Below are 22393 nucleotides of genomic sequence, written 5' to 3'. Positions count from 1 at the left end.
AAAGTTTATTTAATCCAACTACTTATTTGAAGGTTAGAAGAGGAAGCTAATTTCAGAGAAATTAAGTCACATTGGAGAAACATTTGCACATAACTTTCAGAAGTCAAGTAATATTCTGATTTAATCAAGGAATTTGAGATAATAAGAGATTTTTGCATCTTCGGTTTGATTTCAGTTAAGAATACTAAATCATTATCTCTACCCCTTGCTCACCCAGTGCATATTGAGTTTCAAATAGGGGCCAGGAATGTTGTCATTCATCAAGAAGAGGAATTAAATAAAATTAATTTGTATAGTATTTAAATGGTTGCAAAGCACAGTATATAGATTCCACAGATGTCATTGTCTTTAAATAGATATCCAAATGTAGGCTTAGAGAGCTTGTTGCTTGCCAAGATCAGGCAGCCAATAATTTATTGAAGGCAGAATTTGAACCAAGGATTTTTTGAACCTCAAGTATTTTATTAGGAAGAAAGTCTGGCATAGTGGTTAGTATATAGGACTTAGAGTCAAAAGTCTTGATTCAAATCTCTTCTCTGATGTTTGTAGGCTGACTTACTATGGAGAAATCACAATTTCTAAAAGCATCAATTTTTCCCTCTATAGAATGAGAATAATAACAATGCTATACGCACCTGGTAGGGACCTTGAACAAGGATGTCCTGATCAAATGATCAGAAAAAGTAATGTGCATATAAAATACTTTACTTTGAGTTGAATTAATGAAAGATTTTCATGGATTTTATGTTCTAGTATAGATAGAATCACTGATGTTTATTTTGAGCTCCAAGAAATAATCAATTATTTATCTACTCCTTGCATTTTAGAGATGAATAAAGTATGGCCTGGAGAGAATGGGAGAGACAGAGACAGAGATAGAGTCCAAGTGAGATAGAGAGACAGTGAGAGAAAGACACAAAACAAAAAAGAAGAGAACTGAAGTAAACTTCTGTAAAATGAGGAAAAAAAACAAATGCCTAAAATCTAGGTAGGATATTTTTATAAAATGAAGAATTTATAAGTTTTAAAATAATCACCAAATATTTGGGGAATATTGCAAGTGGTTAGCATTAGCCTAAGCATTTAGGTAGGACAAGAAATATGTAAGACAAAATCCACACCCAGAAAGAGATTATAATTTTGGGGGGCTGGTGATACAAATTAGACATTCATAGATAAAACTATTTGTCAGTAAGATGATTTGTAACAAAGTATTAAATTGTTCAAGGCAGTATTTTCTAATTCCAAAGGGAAGTATGTTTATAAGACCAATTTTGAAATGAAGTCATCATGTCAATTCAGTACATGAACTTATGCAAGAAAAGATTGTTTATTGAGATCCTCCAATATTTCTGGTCCCTTAAGTTTCTTCTCTTTCCAGAATCTGGTTGTCCAACTAATAATAATTTACATGAGGCAAATGAAAAGAAGTTCATAATTTTCTGATGATTTCTCATTAATCTAAGGGAATATATGTGAGGAATGTTGCAAAATCCATTATTGACATCCCACTCTTCTATTGTCAAATTTTCCCTTTCTTCCCTTCTTAGTCATTAACGTTATATCTCATTATAACAATGGAAGGCTTTTAAAAAAAAGAAAAATATATATTATGTTTATCCTGTGGATAAAGATAGATAGATAGATGGTTGGATAGATAAATAGAGAGATAGATGATAGATAGATAGATGGATAGATAGATAGATAGATAGATAGATAGATAGATAGATAGATAGATGATAGATAAACACCACTCATTAAATACCTATTCTAAGTGCTGGGGATGAAAAATACAAGCAAAAAGGAAGATAGGTCCTGCCATCAAGGAACTTACATGTGACAGGAAAGTGTCAAAGAAGGAGTGAGGGATCTACCTCATTAGGACAAGGTGAAGAAGTAGACTAGGAAATTATGGACAGAGTCAGGTTTGAGACTGGCATGGGAGTTGAACAATAAACTCACAATTCAGAGAAGCTGGCTGCATAGGTGAAAGTACTAATAATGTAAAAAAGTTGATTGGATAGAAATTAAGTAGTCTGAATAGTTTGAAGAGGTCTACTCTGTTGTGATTCCTCACACACAGCTATTTAATAGATGGAAAATGGAGGTTGAATTGGAGAAGAAACAAATATAGAACCTCAAAGAGACTCCTCCCTCCCATGGTTATTGTGAGAATCAAATGAGACAATATTTGTAAAGGATTTAGCAAGGTATTGGTAGTTGGTGCTATATAAATCTTTGCTATTTTATTTTCACCTTTATTATTATTGTTGTTGTTGCCTTATTCATCTGAATATTGACTAGCAAAAGGTCACAAACCTAAAAGGAGATGTATTTGAAGGGAAATAGATAAATTGTTGTTCCCCAAAGACAATATAAACTTTTTGAAGACTGGAAATAGTTTTCTTTGCTTGTTTAGAATTGGCATTAATAAGCATTTAAAGCTTCTTGAATGAATGGTAGATAAGAATTAAAATGACTTTTGAAGAATGTAAAAAGAATTCTTAGGAAAAATAGACAAAATTGTCAAAAGACACACACAAATAGTTTTCAAAAATTGAAAATTGTGAAAGTATGCTTTGCATGATTTATTCCACCCTTAAGGGAAGAGAAATACACATCAAAAAGACTGAGGTTCACTTTATATTCAATAAATTGTCACAGATAGCAAGAGATGGAACTTTTCAATGTTGGAATAATTAAAGTGTCATATTAAGGTACTCTTGGTGAAACTGGGGATTAGTCTAACAATTATGGAAAGCAATTTGGAATTTTGCAAAGAATGTAACTAAAATATCCTTTGACATATATAGCCCAAGGAAGTAGATGATAAATACACCAATATATGCATATATATACATATATATAATAGCAGTTCATCTGCACATGTGTATATGACAGCAAAAGGGACAGAGAGAAATATACAGTGAGAGAGAGAGAGAGACAGAGACCGAGAGAGAGAGACAGAGAGAGAGACATAGAGACAGAGACAGAGAGAGAGAGAGAGAGAGAGAGAGAGAGAGAGAGAGAGAGAGAGAGAGAAACAACTCTCTTAAGACCATAAGTCTCAAAGAAGATAATTATGAGTGTTAGAGAAAATTTCCTCCCTGGGAACTTCCAATACCACATGCCTAATATATAGATAGCTATATTCTCTATGTATTTATATGCCTGTGCACACACCTTATTGTATTAAAGGACAGTTGATGTGTATTTTAATTGCTGTTGAAATTTGATTCTGGGGTCAGAGAAAGAGGATAGTGTATATACACTTAGCTAGTTTGGGGGAGGGGATGATGGTGGAAATGTTGCATATATTTGAACTATATTTCTACAAGTACTAAGTTCAGGACATCATATGTCAGACAGAGACACTTTAGAGGATATTCTAATTCTTAATTCAGAGTCTACCAAATATTCCACAAGTATTTTTTAAGTATCTGTTATGTTCTAAGTTCTAGGTACTGAGGAAAATACAAAGAGGAATAAGAAATACTTACTACTATCAAGGAATGAAATCTTTCAGTTGTCTAAGTCTATTAGGAATAGGATGTGTATGAGTCATTCTAAGTCATTAACTGCCCCTTAATTCTGAATGAATTCCTAGAGATAGCATGGAACTACATCCCTTTGAGTGGAAGAATGCCTTATTTTAACAGCTAAGATGAGAATTCTTACATCTAGCTAACTTAGGAAGGCAATGTTGAGGAACAATTAACTTGAAGAGAGAGAGTCATTGCTCTTTGACACCTTAGTAAAGAATGTAATTTAACTCATGATTCAATAGCTAATAGATTTAAAGCTAATAGATTCAATAGCTAATAGACTTAAAGCTAAACTTTTTGCTGGGCTGAGGCAAGCCAGAGTTTGCAAATAAACTCCTACCAGGCAAGAGACAAGAAATTTGTAATGGGGCCTGAAGATGGGATAGTTTTCAAAGTAGATGAGAGCAGCAAATTATGGAGGGGTGCAGTAGGTAGCAATGAGCAAATGATTAATTTCACACAATTTCTATATCCAAAATAGTATGGTGGGAGAGAGAGAGGCAGGTCAGTGCTAGGCAATTAGTATGATAATGTGTATGTGGATGTAACTATAGAGTGCTGGTTCTGGGCAAGCATGCCATAGCCCCATCACTATATTTTCTAAAAAAAAAGTATCATTGTCTCTTAAAGTATAAGGTGCTATATACTTCTGTAAAAGAAAAGTCTGATTCCCAAAGAGTGAATTTTGGGACTTCAGGAACACCATGGATTTATCATTATAGTAAAGATCAGATAATATTGCCTCTTTTATCCATAAAAGCTTTCATTCTTTTGTTGCAAAAGTCTACTTGCAATCAGGAGGGTGCTAGGCAGTCCAATAGAGTAAATTCTCAAAGTTTTTGAATTGTTCTTTGAATGAATAAAACTGTACTCCTGAAAATTTGCATTAACTAACTATATTATGGACAGAGGTTTTACATATGAACTTGGTTGTGATATTGCAGGCAAAAGTGTAAAATTGTATGCTATTTCACAGTTCCATAATCCATATTTTCAGACATTTGCATTTATATTTAACTTTTAGTTACACTTGACATTAACTCAAGAAAATCTAGGGAGAGAGTTTGTTTCCAATGACAGTAACTTTTTTGTGTGTGTATTTACGGTTGTTTGAAAGTACTCACTCTATCTAAGCTTCACCTTTAGATGAGTTCTTTTGATAAAAGCATCTTGAGTGCTTTCCTATTTTTTTTAGTAGTGAGGAGGCATTGATAGCACCTAAATTATATAGACCTCTACCAATAAGCAGGTCCACGAGGGCACTTTACATCAGACCTGAAAGTTCAACAGTGCAGCTTTGAAAGTGAAGAAAGAAAACAGCTTCAATTAGAATGGAATTGTTCATGGTCTGCTTGTCCAGCTGAATTGAGTCAGGTCACAAATGGTGGGTAAAAACCAAAGGCTCTGATCAGTTCAGAAGATCTAGAAATCTATTACCTGTGAAGAATTTCCTGGTCAACTTTCAAATAAAATTTCTAAAGTAAAAGTTAGAACTTTTCATAACAGTGGTACCAAACCTACATTGGGAAAAGCAGTAGTTATTATTGCACCACTTCTTTTTACTAAATTGACTACAAGGATACATTTACCATATTGAATAGTGGTGAAATTTATTCATCATATTTTGCCTAGTCACTAGTTCTGCCAAATTACTTTCATGACACCAACATTGTGCTAATACTGAATCAGAATGAGCTAAAATAGAGAAAGAAAATTATAAACCAATTTCTCTCATCAATATTGAGACAAATTTTTTAAATAAAATATTAGCAAAGAGATTACAGAAATATTATGACCAGTAGGATTCATACCAGGAATGCAGTGATGGTTCAGTAGTAGAAAACAATCAGCATGATTGACCATATCAATAACAAAATAATAGAAATCATATGATTATCTCAATAGATGCTGAAACAGCTTTTGATGAAATGTAACACCTATTCCTATTGAAAATATTTGAAAGCATAAAAATAAATGAGGTTTTCCTTAAAATGATAGGTAGTATCTTTCTAAAAGCATCAGAAAACCATTATATGTAATGAGGATAAGCTAGAAGCATTTCCAATAAGATCAGGGTGAAACAAGGATGCTCATTGTCATTGTTAATCAATGTTGTACTAGAAATGTTAGTTTTAGCAATAAGAAAAGAAAGAAATTAAAAGAATTAGAATAGGCAATGAGAAAACAAAATTTTCATTCTTTGTAAATGATATGATGATATACTTAAAGGATTCTAGAAAATCAACCAAAAAAACAACTTTAGCAAAGTTGAAGGATAAAAAACAAACCCACATAAATCATCAAAATTACTATATTATTAACAAAGCTTAGCGGCAAAAAAATATAGAGAGAAATTCCAATTAGAGTAACTGTAGACAGCATAATATACTTGGGAACCTACTTCCCAAGACGAACCCAGGAATTACATAAACACAATTACAAAATATATTTCACATAGATAATATCATATCTACACAACTGGAAAAATATCAATTACTTATGAGTAGACCAAACTAATATAACAAAACTAATAGTTCCACCTAAATTAATCTACTTATTCAGTGTCATGCCAATCAAAACTACCAAAATAATAACAAAATTCTTCTAGAAGAACAAAAGGTCAAGAATATTAAGGTAATTAATGAAAAAATAACGCAAAAGAAAGTGGACTAGCCATACTAGAGCTAAAACTATTTTATAAAGTGTCAGTCAGTCATCAAAACTATTTTGTATTGGTGAAGAAATAAAGTGGAGGATCAGTGGAATACATTAAGTTCAAAAGAAAAAATAGTAAATGACTATACAGATCTACTGTTTAAAAAAAGGTCAAAGAATTCAGCTTCACTATTTGACAAAAACTGTTGAGGAAAATTGGAAAATAGTATGACAGAAACTAGACAATGACCAGCATCTCACCCCCTATACCAATATAAGGTTGAAATGCATACATGATTTAGACATACAGGGTAATATCATAAGTTAATTAGGAGATTAAGAAATAGTTCAATTTGTCAAATCTATTGAAAGGGGGAAGAATTCATGAACAATCAAGAGAAAGAACATTATAAAATGCAAAATGGATAATTTTGGTTATATTAAATTAAAAAGATTTTACACATGGGGTGACTAGGTGGCACAGTAGACAGAGCACCGACCCTGGAGTCAGGAGTTACCTGAGTTCAAATCTGGCCTCAGACATTTAATAATTACCAAGCTGTGTGGCCTTGGGCAAGTCACTGAACCCCATTACATTGCAAAAAAATATTTTGAACAAACAAAACCAAAGCAATCAGGATTAAAAGGAAAGCAGAAAATTTCAAAATGATTTTTACAGTCAGTGTTTCCAATAAGTTTCATTTCTAAAATAGAGAACTGAATCAAATTTATAGGAATATAAGGCATTCCGCAATTGATAAATACTCAAAGGATATGATGAAAAAATCAACTCTATGTCATATGAAAAAATGTTCTAAATCACTATTGATTAGGAAAATGCAAATTGCAACTCTGAGGTACAACCTCATACCTCTCAGATTGACTAATATGGAAGAAAAGGAAAAATGATAGATCCTATACTTTCTTCTTAGTATGGAAGGCTTTTATTTTTCTTTAGGGGATGGTTTTAGGAGTTGGTCAAATGGAGAAAAAAAGGAAAATTATTTATTTTGTAACAACAGGAGAAAAGGAAGTTAATAAAACAGCATAGGCAAGCAAAACAGTTTTTTTTACTTTTATAGCCCAAAGGGCTATAAAACTCTGCCTATCCTTTGACCTAACAATGTCAATATTAGGTCTGTATGCCAAAAAAGATTATAAAAAAGGGGAAAGACCCACATGTATAAAAATATTTATAACAGCTCTTTTTATCCTTACTTTGGACATTGGAAATTTGGAAATTTGGAAGATGCTCTTCAAATGGGGAATAGCTAAACAAGTGGTGGTATATGAATGTGATGAAATACTATTGTTCTGAAAGAAAGAATTAACAGAAGAATTTCAAAAAAAAGGCTGAAAGGGCTTACATGAATTGATGCTGAGTAAAATGAGAAGAATCAGATGAATACTATACACATTAACAGCAACTTTGTATGATGATCAGCTATGATAGACTTTGTTCTTCTCAACACAATAATGATCAAAGACAATACCAAAAGATTTGTGATGGAAATTGCGAATCACATCCAGAGAAAGAACCATGGAGTCTTAATAAAGATTGAGCATACTATTTTCATTTTTTTTCTTTTTCATGATTTTTCCCTTTTGTTCTGATCCTTCTTTCACAACATGACTTATATGGAAAGAGGTTTAACACGATAATATATGCATGACCTATATTATATTTACTTGCCATATTGGGGAGAAGATAGGGAACAGAGGTAGGGAGGAAGAAAAATTTAGAACTCAAAATTTTATAATAATGAATGCTAAAAGCTACTTCACATGTAATTGGAAAAAATGCAAAAAAATCTTGAAAAAGAAAAAGAATGTACATAGGAACATAGTTTTGGATAAATCTCAGAACTTCCAACTAGTAGGATAAGAACTCACTATTTGATAAAAAAAAATTGGGAAGCCATAAAGCATTCTGGTAAAAATTAAGATTAGACAAACACGTTTTGCCATATGCAACTATGACTAAAGAAAATATTCTTCAACATAAACTGGAAAGGATCAATAGACTTGAAATAGATACTTTTGATTATGTATTTTTTAAAATGTCTGCATAAACCAAATTAATGGAGTTTATTAGGAGAGAACATGTAACTTGGAAAAACATTTACAGTAAATTTCTCTGCTAAAAGATTAATATTCAAGATTTATAAAGAATAGATTGGGATAATTAAAAACTAGCCATTCCCTTAAATATATAAACAAGTAGTTACATTTAAAAAAGGAAAATGTTAAACAAAAAACTGCTCATTATTAGGTGAAATAAACAACTATAAATAATAATATAAATAACTATAAATTAACAACAATGAACAATATCTATAAATGAAAATAAATAAGAAAAATAACTCATTAATCATAATAAAAAATCAAATTACAACTTTTTCTAACTCATACTCATAAAGATTTTAACCAGGTAACCAAAAAAGAAAATGACAATTGTTAGAATAGATTGAGGAGTTTATGTACTACTAATGGGCTATTAAAGAAGCTATAAAGTAATCCAAACATTCTAAAAAATAATTAGTCCTTTTTTGGAAAATTTGCTAAAACTGTACATATCCTTTAACCAGTTACTATAGCCTTATTTCCAAAAGATTAACAAAAAAGTGCAATGAGTTATATTTGCAAAAAATACATATATCAATACTTTTTTTGTTGTGTCACTAAAACCTAGGAAAAAGCTGAGAGTGTCCATTGCTGAAGAAAGGCTAAAAAAATCATGACCTATGAATATAATGGAATAGTATTATGCCATTTAAAATTATTAAAGGGACAAATTCAGTGGAAGCTAGGAGGATTCTAATGAACTGACGCAGAGAGCAGTTGCAGGAAGAGAATAATTTATACAATCTACAATGTTATTTTTAAAATGTGATCAACACAATGAAAAATGACTCCAGAAGATTTGTAATATCTTGTCTCTGAAAGAGAGATGACAAATCATAGATAAAGAATGAGCCACATTTTCAGATCCAAACAATGTGTGGATTTCTTTTCTTTTACTATACTTTCTTCTTAGTATGGAAGGCTTTTACTTTTCTTTAGGGGATGGTTTTAGGAGTTGGTCAAATGGAGAAAAAAAAGGAAAATTATTTATTTTGTAACAACAGGAGAAAAGGAAGTTAATAAAACAGCATAGGCAAGCAAAACAGTTTGGAATTACCATATAAAATTAAACCATCTTCCCACCCCCCAAAAAAAACCATGCTAGCTTTATTTGATAGGAAAAAAGATAAACTATACATAATAGATGTTCATAGTTTCATGTAAAATTGCCCCCTTTTCTGAACATATTGAAATGTTCATGTTTATGATGTTTATTACATTCATAGTTAAAAAAAGAAAACCCTCAAAGAACTAAAGTATTACTTTGGGAGAAAAAAAATAATACCATTTAAAAGGACATATCCTTCAATAGTCCTGAGACTCAAATCATCATCATCCCTGTGCCATTCCTGATGAAAATACAGGCCACTACTCCCTTACTTCTTTCCTTTTGGTTTAAATCGAATGCAAGCTTTTAAAAAATTATTTATTTAAAGCAATGGGGTTTGAATGACTTGCCCAAGGTCACACAGCTAGGCAATTATTAAGTGTCTGAGGTCATATTTGAACTCAGTTCCTCCTGACTCCAGGGCCAGCTCTATCCACTGTACCATCTAGTTGCCCCCAGAATGTAAGTTTTTTGAGGTTGAAAATTGTCTTGCTTTTTGCTACTTGTTTACCATGTGTCTAGCACAGAAAGGAAGATACTCCTACAAAGACATGAAAGAAGATAGAATATTCTGTACGTTACAAGTAGACAAGTTTGATTTGAATTTAGAATATGTGAGAGAAATAATATCAACTACCCAGCGAAACTGAACATACTCTTTCAGGGGAAAAGATGGAGAATCAATGAAAAAAGGAACTTCCAAATTTTCCTGATGAAATAACCAGAGCTAAACAGAAAATTTGATCTTGAAGTACAGGACTCAGGTGAAGTATAGAGAGGGTGGATGGCCAGGAAAGGCCAATCATGAGGGACTTAATGATATCGAGTTGCTTGTGTTCCTACATGGGAAGATACTGATAATTCATATAAACTTTCTCATTTGTTAGGGCAGTTAGAAGCATATATAGACAAGGAATAAGAGGGAGTTGAATTTGAAGGTATAAAATACACATTATACATACATATATACATATATATGTATATACATATATATATATATACATATATATATATATATATATATGTATATATATATATATGGAGTTAATTGGGGAGAAAGGAATAAACTGAGAAAGAGAAATGAGAGGTAAAATGGCGTAAGTTATCTTACAGAAAGAGGCAAGGAAAAACTTTTGCTATGCAGTGGAAGAGGGGGAAGGTGAGGGGGATTAGGTAAGCTTTACCCTCATCAAAATTGACCCTTTTAGTCCTTGTTGGTAATATTCTTGCCTGAGTCCTTCTCAATAGACTGATCCTTCATCTGGAAGATTGACATCACCCTGAGAGTCAGTGTGGCTTCAGGAAAAACGTAGAGAAATAATTGTTATAGCATTTGCTGCCAAAACAACTCCAGGAAAATACCAGAAATAGAAGAGAGGTCTGTATGCAATGTTTGTAGGTCTGACCAAGGTCTTTGATGCCATCAGGCATGAGGGTTCATGGAAAATTATTTCAAAATTTAGTTGCCTGGAATATTAGTATCGCACATCAGTTTCCTAATGGCATGCTTGTCCAGGTTCTAAATAGTGAACATTGTTCTCCAGATTTCCCAGTCACCATTGTAGTGAAAGAAGGATGTGTCCTTGCTCCCATATTTTTTTACATGATGTTTTCAGTAATGTTAGCAAACTCCTTCTCTATGAATGAACATGTCTCAAGGTCAGTTACCACATGCAGATTCTCCAATTTGAAAATGCTATAAGCCAAGACCAAAGTGGAGGGAGAGTTGGTACATGATCTTCTATTTCCAGATGAATGTGCACTTAATGCTGCCTCTGAAGCTGAGATGCAATACAGTATGGATTGATTCTCTGTTAGTTTTGCTAATTTTGCGCTAACAATTAAAACCAAGAAAATCTAGGTGCTACCTCAGTCAGTACCACACCATCCATATGTGGAACCACTGATTACAGTAAATGGAGAAATTTTGAGAACTGTGGACAAGTTCACTTACCTTGGCAGTGTGCTTTCCAGGGAGGTACACATAGACAAAGAGATCGACACTCGTATTGCCAGAGCTAGCTCAGTATTTGGGAGGCTTGGAAAGAAAGTGTGGGAGAGAAGAGGTATTAGACTGATTACCAAACTGAAGGTCTACAGAGGAAGATTCTGAAGATCACCTAGCAGTAGAAGATACCAGATACTGAGGTCCTTTCTCAAGCTAAACTGCCTAGCATTCCACTATTATTACAGAGAGAGCAATTACAATGGGCTGGTCATGTTGTTAGAATGCCAGGTTTATGCTTGCCAAAAAGACTATTCTATGGAGAACTCATACAGGGCAAGTGCTCACAAGGGAGTTAGGAGAAGTGATCCTGGGACACTGTTCTCTCTTAAGAACTTTAGAATTGATTGCACAGCATGGTAGACACTGGCACAAGACCACCCAGCATGGCGTGCCCGCATCATTGAGGGTGCTGCTGTCTATGAGGAAGGCAGAATTGAAGCAGCTCACAGGAAATATGACATCTGTAAGTTTAGAGAACCCACCCCAGATGTTCACATGGACCGTTTGTGCCCAACCTATGGTAGAGCATTCTGAGCTCACTTTGGACTGATCAGTTTGGTCTTCTTTAATAACAAAGTACAAGAACCACCAACCATGACTATTGTAGTAATGTTTTTCATGGCTACATATTTTTAGCCTACACCAAGTAACTTGCTTTTTTCAATGCTTTTGCATGTGGGTGTGGGGGGGGTATTTTTTAAACAAAATAAAAAAATTCTTTTAAAAGAAGATTGGGAAGAAACTATAGAATAGTTAGCACTGGTTGATATTATATTTATATAAGATTAACCTTACAGAGATGATGACTCCATGTTAGGTGGATTTTTTAGTTGTCTTTAAAAATATATTGTTTTGCATATTTTAAAATTTGATGGAGAGAAATTTTCTCCTTTTTCTACACAAGATTTTCTGTGGCAACCAGTAAACCACAATACATAGAGTTTCAGCTGTTAGTGTTATTTTTAGGAAATAGGAATGCCTAGAGAGTGATCAGGTACATAGGAGAGAATAAGGACTTGAGGAAGAAGAGAAAAGATGAAAAATAGGCCAGGGGTGCTGGTAAATGTTTAATAACTGCATTTCAAAAAATGTACAATGATACATTTTAATGTTTTCTGCATTATTTTAATTTTTTCCATCACTTTCTTAAGACTAAACAATTGACATAACAATAAATTAAGCCTTTACTTTAGGTGCAAGGTGTAAATTCTCACACTAAAACCATAATAATCAGGGCATGAGATGATTCATGTCTGTGTGTGTGTGTGTGTGTGTATGTGTGTGTGTGTGTGTGTGTGTGTGTGTCTATATGCAGAGAAGCTTGTTCACATTTCTATAGATGTAACAGAAGGAAGAATCAAAGTCTCAGGTAATGGGAGTGGATGAAAGGGTATGAAAGTTGAGTGTGACTTGTGGAGAGAGACTTTGGAAAATTTAGACTACAGTATAAGAAAGAATAAAGATTTGGGGGCCACTAGTTATATGTGTAAATTAGGGATGTTTAGTGGCTTCTGTGTGGGGATTCTGGACTGATTTTTGCAATAAGGGAAAAAATATAACTGTATAAAGGAATGTTGCACATTACCTGTAATATAGAGGTGAACATCTGTTATCCAAAGGGCCTCAGCATCTGCAATCTTGAGTATTCTCTCCATCTTGTCAATTCACATGTGTCAAAGTTGCTTTCCAATTTTAGTATTGATCCTTTGTAGCAGTGTCTCATTTTTGAGCTCAGAGACCAGATATCTTGTGTTAAGACTGTTTATAGCTTCTATTCTGTAGCTGGAAGGAAATGGAAAGTTAGCCTCCTGTGGTTAATCTAGATGGGGAAATTATTGCTGGTGAAAACTGTCTTCAGAGGTGGTTGGATCACTTCTAGTCTGATTTTACAGAGCTGTGTTAACTCTGAGGTAACCCCTGTCACATTTTAACTTTGCAGATTTTAAGAACTACTCTAAATCTGCCCTACCCCCTGCCACCTCTATCTGTGTGTTTCTTTCACTGTCCCTCTTTTTCTATTTGTCTTTCTAAAGTAAAATCAGTAAGAAAAGCTAAACTTGACCTCAAAAAATTCCCTTTAATACTTGTTAATCTCCCTTTGAATGAGAGATAGAGAGGCAGAGAGACAGAGAGATGTCTCAGTATTAAAGTTATAAGGCAAAGGAAGGGGGAGTTGCCAGTAAGAGATGGGTAAGTAAGTAAGTAAGTAAGTAAGTAAGTAAGTAAGTAAGTAAGAGACTTGCAGGCAACTGAATGCCCTGAAGGAAATATATATTCAAAACCTTTTTGATATTGAGGGCATCCTATATTTGATCCCATCTTCCACCCAGCCTGGCTAAAAATCTTTATTAGCTAATCTCTATTTCTGAGCCTTCACAGATGCCAATTGTCTGCAGTTCTTAACAGAGAAGCTCACAGGTTCTGGGAAACAGAAGTGGAATGTTTTTTAAAATACAATAATAAAAAACAACAACAAAACAACCCTCTTGTCACAATCTTATAAGAGCTCAGGGATACAGAATGACATGCTATTAAAAACAAAAAAAGACAAAACAAAGCATCTCTCCCAAGATATATCCAGAGTCATATTTATATATTAGCCACTAGGGTTTTTTTTGGTTTTTTTAGGTTTTTTTTTTTTTTGCAAGGCAAATGGGGTCAAGTGGCTTGCCCAAGGCCACACAGCTAGGTAGTTATTAAGTGTCTGAGACTGGATTTGAACCCAGGTACTCCTGACTCCAAGGCCGGTGTTTTATCCACTATGCCACCTAGCCGCCCCTTATCCGCTAGTTTTAAAAAAAAACACAATAATAGTGACTAACATTTATGAAGAACTTAAAGATTGTAAAATATCTTCCATTTATACTTATTTTAGCCTCACAGCAATGCTGTTCCTATGAAGTAGATGCTATTTTGAGTGGATAGGACTCATTTTATATTCCAGGAAAAATTGAATGAAAAAGAATTTAGTTATTGTTCAGAATCTCATGTTTAAAAAGTGTTTTAGAGAGGTGTTGGTCTTAGATCTTTTTGATTTTAAGATTCTGTACTCTATTCTGGCTTTAAGATCTAGTACTCCTTGCACTGCACCACCAAGCTGCCTCAATATAGTAAGTTTAATTCTATAAATCATATCCCAAATTTGATGATTTTGATCAGCTTCTCCTCAAACTTATTGAAGGGTTATTATAGAATTGGAGTGCCAACCTGATATCTTAAGGAATTTGATGGTCTGAAGCACCCTATGATAAAATACTGTTCTAGTGGTGTAAATGAAGTGAGTGTGCATTTCTATCCTGGATAATCACCAGCATAGTTATTGGGTAAAGGGAAATTGTGTAGTTGTTTTGTGTATTCAAAATTATAGACCCCTTTCTGAAAGTCTTAGTTATGTTTGGAGGGGGGGTAAAGGGATATAGGTTGGTCTACAGAAATCCCATCATCAGGGACAGAAAATTATGATGAAAATCTGCCCTATATTAGTTGCATGGAAGTTTGTATATGCAAACCTATGTGTAGTATTCATATGGTGGGTCCTAAAAAATGAAGCATCCAAATCCTTGGAGCCATCTTCTCTGCAACCAGAAGCACTTCTCCTGACCTGGAATTGCAGCTTCCTTGAGTCCTTTAGAAAGCATGCCCTGCTCTGGGACTCAGATAATTTATTCAGTGAATAAGTCTAAACTCATCTAGGCCACCATATCTAGCCAGCCCTTGACTAGACTGTGGTTGATATCCAACTATCCACCTGAGGTATCTTGCCAACCTAATTTATGCCATTCCCTCCCTGCTTCATCTCTTTCTCTAGGCACAGTAATCAAACATATATGATAATTGTTTCTGTAAAGGTTCTATCAATCAGTTGACCTATAGATCAAAACATATGACTCCCCAGATTAAAACTCCTTTTTCCTATAGATGTTATCTCCATCATTAGGGATAAAAGAAGGGAATAGAATAAGATTTAGAATGTAAATTGCTCTAGGACAAAAATTATCCCAATTTTCTATTTGTATTCCCAAAAGGTAGCACAGTGGCTGACATGAAATAAGGACTTAAAAATGGTTTATTCTCTCACTCATTTATCCATTCCTGTATGATCTGAAATAATCACAAACTTATGTGAGTGCCATGTTTAGCTTCTTCCAATGAGGATTTATACCATTAGCAGGCCATAGTAGATAAATTGTGGCTTTGAAGTCAGGAAGACCAAAGGTCAAATCCCACATTCAACATATATTGATTAGGTCACCCTGGATAAGTCTCTTCTAGATAGTTCTCTAAGTCTATAACTTGCATAGATGGTGGTGACTTCCATTAGTAGAGGGAAATTTCTCATTCAGGACTTCATTTTGCCAGAGAAATTAGAGGGTCATTCCTTATTCTAAGTAGAATCAGATCATAGAGCTAGAAGAGATCTTAGAAATCCTTTTTCCTTTAGTCTTCTCATTTCGCAGATCAAGTAAATAAAACCTATAGATAAGGTAATTTACTTCAAGAGCAGGATTAAGAATTTTGGTGAGAAGAAAACAGTAGGTTGAGAGGAGGTGGAAATTTTAATACTTAAGATTATTTAGCTTGGAGAATAAAACATAGAGGGGAGAGTTACTGGCTTTTGGTAATATCATTGAATAAAGAACAAGGAAGGCAAGGATAGTGTGAAATGTATCATAAGCTCTGTAATAAATATAATAGGCATCCTGCTTTGTAAAAAAATGTAAATATCTAATATGGTTGAATTTAAATTTCAATATTTCAACAATCTTTGATTTTATAGGTGAAGATTCTTAACTCCCTCCATTGATGGAATCTTCAAATTGTTTACAACTAACTATGCCTTTAAAAGATGCTATGACTATAAAACCAATTACCATCCTACTCTTCACGTGATGAGTCTTTCTGAATATCATCTGCAGTGAGAGACATACAGGCCAGGTAACATGCTCAATGTGAAGTCTTTCGAACTTGCTAGTAACTACTAAAACTGATTCGTGTACTGTCTTTAAGAAGCCAGTATCTTCATGAGGCCTAGTGTATCCACTGTAGTGGATAAAGCCTAAAATCAGATCTGGCCTCAGACATGTATTAACTGTATGAACATGTTTGCATGTTTGCATCAGTTTTCTCCTCTAAAAAAGAGCCAGAGAAGGAAATAGAAAACCACTCCAACATCTCTGCCAAGAAATTCCAAATTGGGTGAGTCATGAAGAATTGGATACAATTGAAATGACTGAACAACAACAAAACAATCATTGTAATTAAAGTAAAACCAGTAAAATATATGAAGGTAATCTAAGAGGTTCAATATTTCAACAGAGTGTATATCATCAATGAAAGTAAATACTTTTGTCCCATGATATAGATTACAATTCATCCATGCCTACAAAATTGGTAGGATTTTTGTCAATTCCCTTCCCATAAAATCTCCAAAGCAGAAAACTGAATCAATGCTTTGGTGACTTTCTTTAAGACTCTTGATTTTTCATTGGTACCAATGAAGCCCACAAGCTATCAATCAGTTCTACCTCCTTCCATGACTATCCTATGTCATTTTCTTATCTTTCAGTCCTAATGTAGTTTATATCATATATTTTAAATAATTAATTGTTGGTCATATACCACAGTCTTTATGTATTCTTTATACATGTTTCCCTTGTTCTTTTGATGATGTACAACTTAAATTCTTTGGAAGCTGTGGTATTGTATATTTTAAAAACATATGGCATCATCAAAAACTATTATTCTCCATCCTAACCATTACCTTCTGGAATCTTTGACTTCCTTTAAGACTCATTTTAAGTGCCATCTTACCTGGAAGCCTTTCCCAGACTCTCTAGCCATCAATACTTTCCCCTCTATGATTACTTCCCATCAACTCTATATATTTTATTATGTGCAGATTGATACATTTGTTACTTTTCTGTTAGAATGTATCCTTATGGTAGGCAAGGCTTTTTTAATTTTCTTTTTATATCTAAGTCTGCCTAGCCTTTGACACAAAAGAAGGGCTTAGTAAATTCCCATTAGTTAATGATATAAAGAAGAGTCTTTTGCAGGGAGAAATTTGAAATCTTTAAAAGCACTGCACAAACAATCCAACCTGTTTATTTTCAAGTGTCCAATTTTATACTTAGCTCCTTGTCTATCTAGAAGATATGTATGCTGAGGGACAAGCTCATAGCACAGTTGATGCAATAGGAATTTTTCATTCACAAGGTTTTATTCATAGAGGCAAGTTAGCTTAAACTCTTCTGAGTAATTTTAAATTAATTTAGGAAGTTCTGCAATATTCTGGGGATTCAGGAAATCAGCACAATATTTTCTGCAAGGCAGATTATTTAGAGCATCTTATAGTACAAAATGAATCCTCTTCAATTTTCACTCTGAACTGGAAATCTTTCTTGACATTGCCAAATAACTTTGGTGAGCATATATCTCCTTTTTAATGGCCTGCTTGACATTTATAATCAAATAGTCATTAAACAAAGTTATTTCTGTTGTTGTATCTTTAAAAGAGTCATGCATAGCTTCAACATATGCTGGGGAGATATTTTGGAAGAGTTATTTTAAGGTGGTATTTGATGAACAAAAGACTTTATTCATTAATTTTTAAAAGTACAGTGAAATGTTGTATTTTTAACTTACAGTAAATTGTATAAAAATATAGTTCTCTATAGAATATCATTTTTGAAAATCTGTTTTTTATAAAAGTCCTCCAAATGTGTGCACAATATTTTTTTACAAGTCCCATTGGGGAAATGAGATATATAGTTTAGTTGTTATGGAGGTTTCTTGATCATCTTTCATCAATAAAAATAACCTCCATGATTTTTTTCCCCAAATGTTTGGTTAAGTTAACTTTTTTGGGTATTTAAGAAACCATCTTTGATATGTATAAAATTGTGTTACTCCTAGCATATATCTGTAAATACTGTTAGCAACTCTTTAACTTGCAGCAAAGATTGTTGAACTGCATTGGCAGAGTTTCCTCTCTTATCAATGAGGTCCTTTAACAATGAAATCACATGTCCAATGACTATTTTGTTCTTAGTTTTAAAAGTAACTGGTTTGAACATTTTAACTTTGGAAGGAAATACATAAAATACATAAAATTACATTAAAAAAGAGAGGCAGTATACTGTAATGGATAAATAAATATATAATGTATATTGGGTTCAAGTAACACATTTGTAACATTGCCTTTGGATGCTGGTAGTGTAATACTAACTTTGGACATTGGTCAGACCTACCATCTCAGTGCTTTAAATTAGGTTTAAAGGTTATAAATTGTATAGAAGGTACATATGTGTTTATATTCACACATAGGGTGTTTAATTACCTGAAAATTCTCTGTACTGTAATCAAGGGTCCTTATCTCTATCATTATTTGGAACTTACTATGACCAGAGGTATAGAAATATTTATGATATAAAGGCATTTATGATACAAAGACTTTTTGACCTTTCTCACTACTTAACCTTTAGCCACATTTCTATTTTTAATATTTCTATGTTCATTTTGCATTGAGGTGAAGATGATGCCTGCCCTTTGTTCTCAAAGAAGACCTTAATATCAGGGAGGTGATGCCATGACATGCCACGAATGGGATTTACATGAGGGGTGCTGTACTAAGTCACCAGTCTCACTTTTTCCACCAGAGTCATGAATCAGGATGACTGGAGATGGATAGCCCTGGATGTAAGGCTATCAGGATTAAGTGATTTGGCCAAGGTCATATAGTTAATGAGTTTCAAGTATCTGAGGCCTGGGAAGATGTCACCTTAGCTGCCCTTCCTTTCATTGTGGACTTTTTTTTTTAGGTTTTTGCAAGACAGTGGGGCTAAGTGACCTGCCCAAGGCCACACAGCTAGGCAATTATTAAGTGTCTGAGGCTGGATTTGAACTCAGGTACTCCCGACTCCAGGGCTGGTGCTCTATTCACTGAGCCACCTAGCCACCCCTCATTGTGGACTTCTTAATAATTCTTATCATGTACAGTGCAATATAAGTTGATCACAACAGAAACAACTCTTCTTGCCTTTGGACAATTCCTTATTTACTTCTCCAAAGAAGCCAAGATTGATATGCTTTAAGCCCACCAATGATATGATCACTCATTGATCTCTGGACAAGGAAGAAATAGTAATGTATGAAAGACTGAATGATTTTTGGTACCCTCTGCCCACTTTGCCATCATCGTTGCAGAAGCAGCAGTGCTTTATACAGGAGAGATAGCTCTGAACTTTTCATTGTTTTGAAAATCTTACATAGCAAAGAAAAAATAGAGATCAACATTAAAACAAGATACATTTAAAAAGGTGCATAAACCAAATCATTAACAATACATTAAACTTTTGGTTAGCTTTGCATACCAAATTTAGTGCCTAGAATTAAAATATGCTGCAGCATAAAGTGACAGAACAGGTCAGAAGACCTGGGCATAAACCCTATCTCTTCCAATAAACAGCTATTTAAACTTGAATAATCCATTTTAACAAATTGACCCTAAATTTCCTCATCTGTGTAGAAAAGTACTTGGTGTTCTTAATATGGGGAACCTGAAATTGTTTTAGAAATATTTTAATAACTATTTCATTATAACTCATTTCCTTTGTAATCAATCCTGAGTATTTTAATTTATCAATTTAATATATTATTCTTAGAAGTGGTCCGTCAGTTTCAGTAAACTTCCAGAAGGGTCTATGACAAATACAAAAGAAGTACCCCTCCTCCAGATAATCTCTTAGATCTTTTATACATATAAGAAGCCATTAATTGATAAACTGTCTTCAGGTACAACACAGAAGGAAATTTCACTTTTCAGAAAATTATCCATAAAAAGAAAAGTTGTAAAAATACTTACTCGCTATAAATATGAAGAATGTCATTTCCTAGAAGGATCAATCAAATTGAGTATAATTTTATGAGAAAGTGATGCTAATTTCATTTGGCCATGGTTTCTAAGTCTCAGCAAAAAAATGGTCCATCCAATAAACCACTGATCATTTATAAATCCCAAGCACCAGATACTATCTATCTTAATTTTGTTGAAATGGTAGGTAATGACATAGCTTTAATATTTTATTCAAGGTATGAAAGTCTCAGATTTTCTGAGAGTAAATTTGTGGGAGTTTAGACTGGAGTGAAGGAGGAAGAGATTCTATAAAAAAATCATTTTTATTTAAAGTAAAACAAGCTATCTACTAAATAGCATCTGTCAATCTAATTCTTATGACAAAAATTTTTGGAATTATGTATATAGGGGAAACCAGTTAGCTCATTTCAAAAGAAGAATAGCAAATTAAGGGATTGTTATCTTGGATTCTCATAGACACAAAAAATGAGTCTTGTCAGAGAAAGCCTATAGTTTGTCAAGGAGGTGACCAAGGAAATTTTTTTTCAGGTTTTTTTTTTTTGCAAGGCAAATGGGGTTAAGTGGCTTGCCCAAGGCCACACAGCTAGGTAATTATTAAATATCTGAGACCAGATTTGAACCCAGGTTCTCCTGACTCCAAGGCCGGTGCTTTATCCACTACACCACCTAGCCGCCCCACCAAGGAAATTTATTAAGATCTTGAAAAGGATTTATTTCAGCAGAACTTCAGATGGATTGTTTTAAAGGGTATTATTGAGGGGAAGCTAGGTAGTGCAGTGTATACACTTCAGTGTATTCACCAGCACCAGTCCTGGAGTTAGGAAGATCTAAGTTCAAATCCAACCTCAGACAATAATCATCTAGCTGTGTGACCTTGGGCAAGTCACTTAATAATCCCCCCCATTGCCTTGCAAAAAAACTTAAAGAAAAAAAGAAAAGGTAAAGAAGAAAGAGTATCATTGGAAAAATTAATGAGAAAAAATGCTAGGTTTGAGAATAAGCACCAAATCAATAGCCAAGCTCAAGAGTGAATGCAAATTCAAATAGAGAGGGGAGCAGGAAATTTTAGCAAATCCTTATAGAGAAATGATAAATGGAGTACTTCAAGATTCAATGCCAGAATTATTTCTTTTTTAACATATATTATAAGTTATGGTTGTCTGAATTAGTAGATTTTACTGAGTTCAATTCCATCTTTAAAATAAAAAACAAGGATCAGGATGTTTTCTATACTGAGTATATTGGCAGTTTTACTTGTTATGCATTATGGTAGAACTTTGATTAGATCCTAGGAGATGGTCAGATTATGTAATGTGATGGGGAAAAGATTTTCAGATTCATAATTCAAAAGAAACTTTTTAATGTTCATGAGTATTGAGGAGAACATGCTTTTCTAAACTACCCATTTCTGGATACCACTCTGGAAACTATTTTTTTCTAAGCAATGAGATTTTATTTTCTTTCTTCCTCTTTATGGTATTGAAAAAGATTCTCAATCAATAAACATTTATTTGCACTTGATACTATATATGTCAGACACTGCCATGGGTTAAGTATGATTGGACCCATGATTTCATTGGTATAGAGTATGCTTGGGTGAGAAAACTCAACCAATGTGGAATGGCACCTTTTCCAAAATTCAGAGTCTTGGAAAGATGTCTAGGGCACTGATTGGTTAAGTGACTTATCCAGGATCACACAGCCAGTATGTATCAAATGTGTCACTTGAATTCTAGTTTCCCTGGCTTTAATGCCAACTCTCTATCATTTTTCCATGCTGCCTCTTCATATTACATTGTCCTTATTATTACTGCTATTATTATTATTATTATTACTAGGTACTTATATATAGCATTTTTGCATATTTTAATTCATTGGATCCTTAAAACAACCCTCAATTTTCTCTGATAAGAAAATGGAGGCTTAGAGAAGTTAGATTACTAGATCAAGGTCATATATATATAAGCCAGTTTTCAGATTTGTCCTCCTTATTTCAGGTGCATATTTATCCAGTGTCATCTAGCTTCCATTGAAATGGAATTAAACATTGTCTGAATTGAAATTGTCATTATATTCTG

The 22393-nt window shown here is 33.6% G+C and overlaps 1 long non-coding RNA gene across 1 annotated transcript in view; it reads right to left on the bottom strand.

Moving 5' to 3' along the window:
• LOC141521289 (uncharacterized) overlaps positions 1–11459 on the bottom strand; it is a 64695-nt gene extending 53236 nt beyond the window's left edge. Inside the window, exon 1 of the long non-coding RNA XR_012477882.1 lies at positions 11387–11459. This is a non-coding gene — a long non-coding RNA (uncharacterized LOC141521289). The remainder of the gene's footprint in view (positions 1–11386) is intronic.
• Positions 11460–22393: the final 10934 nt, after the last annotated feature.

Source organism: Macrotis lagotis, chromosome 1 (genome assembly GCF_037893015.1).
Source record: "Macrotis lagotis isolate mMagLag1 chromosome 1, bilby.v1.9.chrom.fasta, whole genome shotgun sequence".
Lineage (NCBI taxonomy): Eukaryota > Metazoa > Chordata > Mammalia > Peramelemorphia > Peramelidae > Macrotis > Macrotis lagotis.
This window is presented reverse-complemented; position numbering and strand designations above follow the sequence as displayed.